This window comes from Pinus tabuliformis, chromosome 9 (assembly GCF_031772625.1).
Source record: "Pinus tabuliformis cultivar Carrire ecotype Pingquan chromosome 9, CPIR1, whole genome shotgun sequence".
Lineage (NCBI taxonomy): Eukaryota > Viridiplantae > Streptophyta > Pinopsida > Pinales > Pinaceae > Pinus > Pinus tabuliformis.
This window is the reverse complement of record NC_142307.1, coordinates 512,359,021-512,369,762: the sequence shown is the minus strand read 5'-3', so window position 1 is coordinate 512,369,762 and position 10,742 is coordinate 512,359,021.

Sequence of the window (10,742 nt, the reverse complement as noted above, 5' to 3'; positions counted from 1 at the left end):
ACTAGCTCCAACACTTCCAACTGAAACAACAACTACATCAGTAACAGGTTCACCAACAGTAGCAGATCATCCAAGTGATGAAGTAATTAAACTGGTCAAAGCCATGGAGGACATGTCCATTCAGACCACTGAAATAAATAGACTTAATGAACAAATACAAATTCTAGAGGATGAGAAGAAACTGGCTCAAATTATGCATAAAAAATGAAGTACAAAAGTCAAACAGGTTGACTGAGAGGATAAAGAAATTGGAAAAAGAATTAACATTGAAGGACCCACTTGCCCAAGAAAAAGAGCAGCTATGGGCCAATATCATTGACTCTGTCAATGATATTTGGCCATCTATACAAGTTATATTTCAACAAAATGATTTAGTCAAAGAGACTAGTGAAACAATTCAAAGAGTTAGGATGAACTTGGAAATATGCCAGAAGAAGCCTCAAGAATAATCCAATTCCTTAACACAAAGAATAAATATGAATTGCAGGAGCTTGACATAACTGACAGGACTAGCACTATACTAGAGGTGAAGAAAATAATCACCAAAATGAACTTGATGATGCAGCTTGAGGAAAAATTCCAAACCATGGAGCTAGCTATAGGCAAGTTCATGGTCAAATTTGATGCTTTGAGGCAGAAAGGTCTACCAAATCCATTGTTAATAAATGACAGGTTATTGCCACATGAAGATTATAACAAGAAAATCAGAGAAGTGGCAAGGGAGCAGGCCAATAGTTCCTCTATGAAAGGGATGCCTATAGGAAAGGTTCTTTACCAAAATTTTGAGAACCTGTTTTACCTCCAGTATGAGGTAAAACATCTTCTCGTAAACAAGCCCACCTTTTAAAAATACACATAAGCTAATTAAGTCTACAGGAGAATGGTAAATATTAAATTACCAGATACAAAGACTTGGGAAAAATTAAATGATTTATTGTGAAAATGCAAGGTAAACAGTACTTACAAAGCAGTGGAAGAAAAGCAACAGATCAAATAAGTTAAAGAGTATCAGATGAAAGAGTATTATTCAAAAGGAAAATTAAAAGAATAGTCAGCGTGGAAGAAAACAATGAAGGAGAAAAAGTAGCAAAAGATCTGAAAACAGGGCCAAATAAACAAGGACATCTTGTAGCAATTACATATCTATCTCTATCTTCTTACATGAAGATTTTTCTTTTTCCTTGAATAATTCCTAAAATAGTTTGGGATGTTCTGTAATAATTTTTGTATAAATACTTCATAATTCAAAGTATAAGGTGTGTATTGCTAAACATTTCTATAGTTGTATTGATCTGAAACCTAAGGGTTCATTGTATCATTTTTCAAGTCAGTAGACTGGACTGAGTAATAAAAGCATGATTGCATTACAAGATTCATGTGTTGGGCCACTTTGGTGAAGTATTTTATGTTTGTCAAACTGTTATCTTCTTAAATGTTTCACATACTTGCATGTTATCTAAATTGAATGAAATAAATGGAATATTATTACAAAATTTGTTTAAGTACACTTTGTCTTAAACAGTTATTAATTTTCATGTTTTCTTCTAATATCTAGAGTAGGGAATCCTTCATTTCTCCCTAGTTTCGATTGACTTCTATCATTTCCCTCATTATCCAGTTTGACGAATTATTAACTGCTCCTTAACACCAATTGAAAACCACATGACCATCCAGCATAACAGAGCTGAATTTACTCAGCTATCTTGCCCTGTGAACATTATCTTTAGAACCTGATTCACTCCTTTTTTCTTGACACTTGACCCCATGGCCCAATGGTAAAGGACATCCCTCTATCCATCTAAGTCAGTAATTCCACCACCAAATCAAAGTCAAAACCCAATCAAGCTTAAATAACTAGCCTAAAATCAATTAACTAAACAAAGTTAAATCATAAAGAGAGATCCCTCTCTGAGCTTTAGGAAGGCTAGATCTTGATCTCAAAAGTAGGTTTGTGGTTACCTCTAATAGTTATTTTGACACAAGATAACAACCCTAGGAAAATTTTATAGTGATAACATAGTGGTGACCATATTGGGGAACAGTCCTCAGTTTAATAAACCATAAATGAAATCTTAAATCTCATCTCTGCACCTTAAGGTCATTTTAGGGTTGTTAAAAGGTTTCACTTAAAAAAATTAAAATTATGGCTTCCAAAAGAACACATTATACCAGGGTACATCCAGATCCAAACCCTGCCATAATTGTTGATGATCCTGACAGAATTTTAAGAAAACAAAAAAGGATAGAAACTCAAGGAAGTAGTAGTCAGTTAATTAAGGAAAATTCACTTCCTAAAGAATTATCAAGTTTAGAGGATATTCAATTTGATTTATCATTTGAGATTTCTTTGTTTCGTACCAAATCTGAAAATTCAGTTCATGATACTATAACAGACCCAAATTTTATTCAATTTATTGAATCAAAGAAGGTTCCTATACATCCTGATTTAGATCAACATGTTCTTGATAATTTTGACAAACTAGAAGCTTTAACATCAACTTTGATAAGGCATATAGACGAATCCTGTCTTCAACAATAAGTTGAATTAGCTTCCCTAACTACTGCTACCCTTGAAATTGCTACGAAGTCTTCAAAAACTATAAATACAGCTTCATTTACTACCACCTCACCTATAATATCCACTACAGTTCATTCCCCAAAACCATTCATATCCCAGCTTCCTTTCCAACCAAACATCTCAACTTCATCTAGTTCATCCATAGCCATCTCAAGTTCTTCTTCAAGCACCACTACTTTACCCCCCAGTCAAACCAAATTCTTAGCCATGGAAGACAGATATGCGCCTTTGGTCTTACCAGCTCAACTACATGCCACGACCCAAGACTACCAAAGTAAAATATTTTTGTTTGATTCTATTGGTTAGTATACTGCCCAACATCATGTGAATAAAATGACTAATTATTTTGAGTTACATGAGATTGATGAGTCTGATGTGAAAATGACATTATTTGCCCAAACACTAGCAGGAGATGTCAAAAAATGGTTTAAAGGTTTATCTGCTAATCGCATTTCTAATTTAGCTGCTTTCCATAGATTATTTATCAATAGATGGGAAAGAAAGAAAAACCCTTTACAAATATTGTCTGAATATGAAAACCTTAGAAGAGATCCAAATGAATCTGTTTGGGACTATTGTACTAGGTTCAACAGTATCTATAATGCAATCCCTGCAAAATATCAAACCTCCACCAGACTTGGTGATGAGCCCCAAAAATGGATAATTATATGGGCTCATTCAACCTCCTAATTTGACTTAATCCAACATTCTCATTAGTTTATTGCATGTTTTTTATTATATTTATGCTAATAGAGTGAATTGGGTTAGTCATTATGCCAACAAGTCTAATGTGTGCTTTATGCAGTCTTTTTGGTCAATTTGGAGACAAAATCAAAGGTTTAAATGAGCACTTGGCAGCCAAATTCGTGGAGAGGATTTTTAGGAAGGTTTCCCCTTCATTTATGGGCCCTTACCTCGAATTATCCACCATCAGCTCGGAGTTCAAGGGCCACCAAATCGATTATCACAAGGGCAACCGAGCAAGTGCTAGTCAAAGTGTTGTTAACTACAAGTTTTGGCAGCAGAGTTCCTAAAGTTTAGGAGGGCTGTTGGGGTCCTCAATTTGTATAAATAAGAGGGCTTAGGGCCTCATTTCAGTTAGTCACTTTGTAGGCAGAAGTTAGCTAGTTTGTAGTTCGATTTTAGTCATTTCTTAGGCAGTAGGTTAGCTTTGCATTTTAGCACATTTTCAAGTTTTCCTTGTGGACAGTTTTTGGAATGTAACTATTCTTTTGATCAATAAAGATGAATCCAGCTTTGCACCAGCTCTAAATCTCTCTTAGGAGGTTGTAGCTCTTGGGGATGGGCCCCTCTCAAGTGCCCAGTACCTCCTTTGTTTATCTTTATGTGTTTCTGCTGCATTCTTATAATAAAATCTGCTATTTAGATTTAAATCTTGCTTTCTTATTTAGATTTCTTTTGATGATTAAAAAGGATTTTTATGTTCATATTGAGTTGATAGGTTATTAACAGGGAAGAGCTTCAGAAAAAGGCCATCAAGCACCTCTGATTTCATCTCTCCCTCAGTGGGATCAGGAGCTGGGATCAAGGTGACCTTGCTGCCCACAAAAACACTGACTTTGCTTTGCCATGCAATCATTAGAGTTCGATTTTTATTTACAGAAGTTGGTTACATGTTCAGAGTCTTGATTTCTTAGTTGCATAGTTATTTCATCTGATTTCAGTGTAAATAAAATTCTGTTCCATTTCTTTGTTGTTATCTAGGTCAAAATAGACTAACGTAACTAGGTCTTTGATTTTCCAAATCCTTGTTTGTTTCATTTGAAAAACAACTTGCAGTGCACCTGTACCACTCCTCTATCTACCCATAATCCATCAAACCCATCTGCTCCATCCCTCAACTCAGCTTCTTGCCTTACGTTTGCCATTTGCTCACATAACCCTAGTTTTTGTGCATCATTACTTCAGTCCTCCTTGAACAAATCCAACCATCTACATCTGTCCTCAACTCCATCCACCAACTCCTGGACCAACTCCAACCCTTATCCTACATCCATACCCACTCCTTCATCTTTCTTCCTCCATCCATCCTCCAAAATCCCATTTATGAACATCCTGTAGAAAAATTACAGACATCCTGTAGAACCCCTGCAGACTTCCTGTAGAAGATCACGAATGAGGTTTCTTGATAGCCAAACTCTGTGAAACTCTCTAGAAGGATGTTAGGGACCCCTTAGGCCCTCTCTGAACCTTCCCGACCTCCTCCAAGCATTTCCTCTCACCAATCCACCTCTGTACAGTAAAAAACCAGTTAAAGCACATGCACAATAATTTTGCCAACTTACTCAAAAATACAGAAAGATGTTTTTTTTTCAGATGTTAATGTAGAAGTAGCTTAGACACATGCATTTTACCTTCCTAGAAGTCAATGTCAGCTCTTTCAGTAGCTTGCATCCTCTTTCTTGCATCAGTAGGGCTAGCTGGTAAAATTAGGGTTTGTTAGGGTTTACATTTCCTTTCAGCTTTCCAGCTTCTTTACGCAAGTAGATTAGCCTTCTTTGAGTTAGCTTTCATCCATCAGTTAAAAAGCTTCTTCTAAGAGCTCATAGAAGTTGGCTTAAGCTCCTAGCAGACTTGTGCTCGCTGACCAAGTGACAACCGCGGCAAGAGCTAGTACTTGTGCATACAACACCGTCGCTTCCAAGTTTGTTACGAACTACCGGGTTGATAAATTTAAAGAAGGGAGTTCCAAGAGTTGCAGCATTATTGCTGCAATACTGGAGCTCACCACTTTTTTTGGCGCCGTTGCCGAGGAAGCATCAGAGTATTTGTGATTGCTGCTTTTCTTCTATTTTCCACTACAACCTTCTGCTAAGTAGTTTATTTCATTTCCATTATGCAATTTCATTTCTGCAAAAGTAGATTAGCATTTCCCACTTTCATAGATTAGCATTTCAATTCCGCAATTTCAATTCTGCAAGCATAGATTAGCATTTCAATCCCGCAATTTCAATTCTGCAAGCATAGACTAGCATTTCATTCCTGCAATTTCATTTGACCAAAATAGATTATTCCTTTCCTGCTTTCATTTCAATTCCGCATTTTCATTTCAGCAAGATAGTTAGTTGTAGTTCAATCTATTTTAGTTTTGTAGGTACAAGCAGAAAAAAGAAAAAATCAATAAAAAAGATTTCATTTCATGCCTTGTAGGAGTAGAGATAATTCAGAAAAATGATTTCACAACACCCCCACTGCTTCACACAGCCAACCTTCTCTCTTCTTCGATGGCTGTGATTAAAGAACCCTTAGGTGGACAACAAGACATATTTGAATAACCTCAAGGGAAGAAGAAGAAGAAAACATTCCTCTGGAGCGAATGGCTACAAATAGAAATGTTGGGAGCAGTACCTTGTCCAAAAATGAATTTGCAAATCAGATGGAAGATTTCAAGAGTGAGATGAGGCAGTTTCTTGCCATGCAGCTGTATACCTTGCAGATCCAAAGGAAGCAAGAGGAAGCCAAGTGGGCTTTGGCCATCTTTTTTCCCAGGTGCACTAGAAATCATCCTAGGAATGAATGTCTCTTACACTCCATAGAAGTGTGTTTTGTCTGTAAAAGAGACCATCCTACGAATCAGTACCCTTCCTTGCCCGGAATCAAAGTTGCATATCAAAGGGAAAAAGGAGCCATTGAACCACTCTATTATCTGAACTAAAGGAGGCCACATGGACCCATACCTTACCAGCAGGGAATGCAAGGGACATCCCAGAACTATTACGACCTCTATCCAGCCACTTCCATGCCTTCTTGGGGTCCCCCTACTCATCCTTCCTGGTCCACACCCCCTCCGTGGTCAAATCCATCTCCATATTATGCCCAACCAGCTGCTCATCCATTTCACTCTTATGTTCAGCCACAGCCTCAGTGGAATGCACCTCATCAAAGGTGGAGGCCCCAATACAACTCTCCTCCCACTCCTTTGCCTCCACCACCTGCTCAACCGCAACCATCGCCTCCTCCTCCACCAAGGCAGCCCCAAATGCCTGCCCAACCACAACCCCATCCACATCCATCTCAAATATACACCCCCACTCAGCTACCCATACCACCATTTCCAAACCTGTCCATTGGAGTAGCTCAACACAATTGCAATGTTGAGACACAACATGTCCAAATGACTCCTCTTGAGCTCAATGATCTTCACCATAGCTCAGGAAGAGTGTTGCAAAGCAGAGATTATATTGACAACATTGAAGGACCAAAGGCAAAAGAAGATTCAAAAGAGGAGATCAAAGCACCATGGGCTGCACTTGATGAAGAGAAAACATCAAAAGCAGAAATCAAGAAAGCTCCCTCATGGCTACCATCAAACCCTCCATGTAGTCAAGAGAAAAATCAGCACAAAGAGGAAGATGTGAAGGTCATGATAGAAGAAGATATGGAGAATGATCCAGATCAGCAAAAGGACCAAGGATATCAGAGCTATATTGAGATATGGTTTCAGACGGTCACTAAGTTGCAGCGGTACTCTCTTCCTCAGGTATGTTTGATCCCTTCAAAGTCAAATCATTTGGTCTCTGAAATTCGGATAGTTGTCAAGGCATGCATCTCAAGCCACCGCATCATTTTGTCTCTAATCTCGATGTGCACATGGCTCCATTGGAAGTATTCTTATACTTGAAAATGATTTTTTTTTTCAAGTAGGGTAGGGTAGAAACAAAAAAAAAGATAAAAAAGATAAAGAAATGAAAATAAGAGGAGAATAAAAATCTAAGGTGAAAAGCTCCTCGGAGGTGCCTTAGATTGGCTTATTGATTGAAAACCTCCATGAGGTGGTCAATGGGTTGGAAAGAAAAGAAGAAAAAGAGAATAATATCCCTGGGTGAAAACCTCCTTTGGAGGTGCCCAAGGCAAGCAATTACGGTGAAAACCTCCATGAGGCGCCCTAGTTGTTTTCAAAAAAAGAAAGAAAGAAAGCAGGACTAATCTCTGTGAAAAATTACAGGTGGAAGTGAATACTTTGCAAGAAAAGAGGGGTGCGGAAAACGAGGACAAGAGTCTGTACCAGGCTCCAGGACATCCCTTCAGACACTCCCTCCATGGCCACTCACCTCTTCTTGGATTTGGTCACATTCAGGTCAAGATTTGGCTTTCTACAGGAAGTTCCAGGCTTTTCTACAAGAAGTTCCAAGCATTTCTACAGGAAGTTCTGAAACATCCTGTAGAACCTTCGGATGAACCAAATTCAATTTTAAAAGGGAATCTGATGGTTGGAATCTTTTGGTTAGGCTTGCAAGCACCCCTGTTTCCATCCCTCACCTTTCTCCATCATTTTTTCCACCTCATTGTGCTTCTACGGGAAGTTCCTGTAGATATTTAAGGAAGCTAGAAATGGATTTCAAGAAGGCGGTTTGGCGAACATGCTAGCTTCCTCAAGGGTTCAGAAGTCCTACTGCTATCTTCAAACTCCTCCTCCATCATCTCCATGCCTGCATCATAGCCCAAGCTCATTTTTTCTACCATGCAAAAACTTCCAGAATGCTTTGAAGAAAAAATACATAGAACATAATTTGTTTTTTCCCAAGCTTGAACACCGTGCATCCATTTGCAAAATTATTACAGGGGGAGTTGTATAGGGACAATGGAAACATTCCCGAGCAATTTCAGCCCATTCCGGTGCATGGTTTCCAAGAAGCTAGCTTCCATAACCTTCAGCCATTTTTGCATTTTCTCCTTATCCGTGCATCCGTTTCAAAACCTATTTCATGGAGAGATGCACATGGGTGATAGCAGCCTACCCAAGCAGTTTCAGCTAATTCTGATGCACGGTTTCCGAAAAATTGATCTCTGTAATCTTCAGCCATTTTCTGTTTTTCTCAAAATCTGTGCATCCATTGATCGCAATTTTGCTATGGGAGGTGCATAATGATGATAGGAACATTCTCAGCAAGTTTAAGATCGATCCGATCTATCTTTCAGGAGCAATGGCGAAAACAAGTTTTGGTCCTGTGAAAATTCGACATCAGTAGCTTGAGGGAGCAGATCTGAATGTGAAGCCAGCTCTTACAGCATGGATCTGGCCAGAGGATACCTGCACAAGAAAAAAATAGCCATGAATCAGCAACCAAGCCACCATGCAACCATAGAAACCAGTGCATGCAGCAAATGAAAGGCCACAGCACGTCACAACAACCATTCGAGTTCCAGGTACGTGACTAAAACTCATTCCTCTGATGGCATGAATGTATTTTGGAAACTGCATGAGCAATGAGATGGTTGGGATTAAAAAAATCGGTGGCCAACTAACTGGCCACCCTCATCCTGTTCAATAGTGCTCCGTGGGTGAATGAGACACGTGTGCTCAGCCATCTTAGGAGGAAATCGGGAAATAGGTAATGGTGACTGTTTGACCTTCGACATAATTGATGGAGTGATCACAGGTAGGAAACAGGATGTTTCATGACAGCACCGCCGTCTGCATGGGCCAGTGCACATGTTGGCCACTTCACTCCCTCACCGCAAATCACGCAGCAATTAGAGAATGCTCGGTTGACTCTCACCACCCGCTGATTAATTTGCACTTGCAGTGTTCTTAGCCGAAGTACGTGTCCTCTACTCCCACAATTTGTTAACCCATCGTCCTCCACAAGCTTTTCAGCTTAGTTCAAGATTCTGCTGCGTATCGGGCTCGCTCACAGGCGCAGGGGTGTTCTACAGGAAGTACGACATAACCTTCCAAAGCAGAGAAGCCTGGACTTTTCTTCATCGAGTTTGGAGTTTTGAGAGAGGTAGGCTTGAAAAAACACTCTTCCATGCATGATATGTTCAAAAGGCGGTGAATTAAACTATTTTGAATAAGAAAGTATGAAACAAGTCTGCCTGTGAGTCAAAAAATAACAGCTGCCTGTGTGTGGCACGAAATTTCTCAGTCGATTTTGTGTCAAAATTCTCCTCCATAGTTCTTGTTAACAAATTCCTTCTGTAGAAATGATAAACCACTGTAAGGGCTAACCTGTGCATAAAGAATGTGACTTTTATGTGGTTGGGGATGAAAATTAAGCTTTGCACACTGTTTGTGAGAGCCTAATTCCCTTTTGACAGTCGAGTTTTGGGCAACAACAGCATTATAACCAGGGAATTGTTGTTCATTGATATCAAATAGTCGAGGAATTCTTCCTTGAGTCCAGGGGGAAACTATAAACAACATTTCCGTTTCTGACCAAAGCATAAGAAAAAGGGAGCACTCTCACCATGCCAGGGGGATTCATAATTCAGCATTATCCATGGTTATCATTTTAGGTTGCTATGTGAACTTACACTTCATACAACAGTGAAGACAGGGAACACATTGAGGTGGAAGAGAAAGCTAAGGGTAAGGAAACCCAGGACAGACCACCACAGAAAGAGCAAGAAGAGAAACAAGAGAAAGGCCAAGCTGTTGAGCCCAAAACTGTGGGTGGAATAAAGGCACAAACGCCAAGGGAGAAACGGTTGCAAATCAAGGCAGAGAGGACTGAAAAAGTCCAAGCAAGTGAGGGCACACCCAAGGCAACCACAGAAAAATTAAAAGAGAAGGCACCCCCAGCCAAGCAAGCCAAAACAGTGAAAACCGTTTCTACAGGAAGCCAGAAAACCGTTTCTACAGGAAGCCAGAAAACAGTCAACACAGGACTTTCTACAGGAAGTCTGGAAACAGGGCAACAGAAGGAAAAATCGCCTGAGATTTTAGCCAGGGAGGCAGCAGTTGTGCTGGCCACCCTAAGCACATCTCCCAAGCAGAAGGGGAAGTGAAAGAGGGAGCCTTCCCTGTATATTAAAGCAAGAAGGAGCGTGAGGATAAAAACTGGCAGACCCCAACCACAGTCAAAAGAGCCAATTACAATGGTAGACACCCCAGCTACACAAAAGGAGAGGTCTCCCTCCAAGGCATCCATCACCTATGAACAGGGAAGCCTGAAGACATCCACCTGGAGAGAAAGAATGAAAATGTTGGATACAAAGGCCTCTCTACAGGATGCTGAGACAGTTCTACAGGATGTTGAGACAGTTCTACAAGAAGCTGAGAATTCTCTAGGAAAAGGAGCACATGCAGTGGGAAGAAGTAGAGAGAAAAGCATGGTTTCATGACCGAGAAGAGGACATCACTTCAGAATCTTGGCATGACAAGGAGGCCACCAGGGCCATCAAAGATGAGGAGATAGAT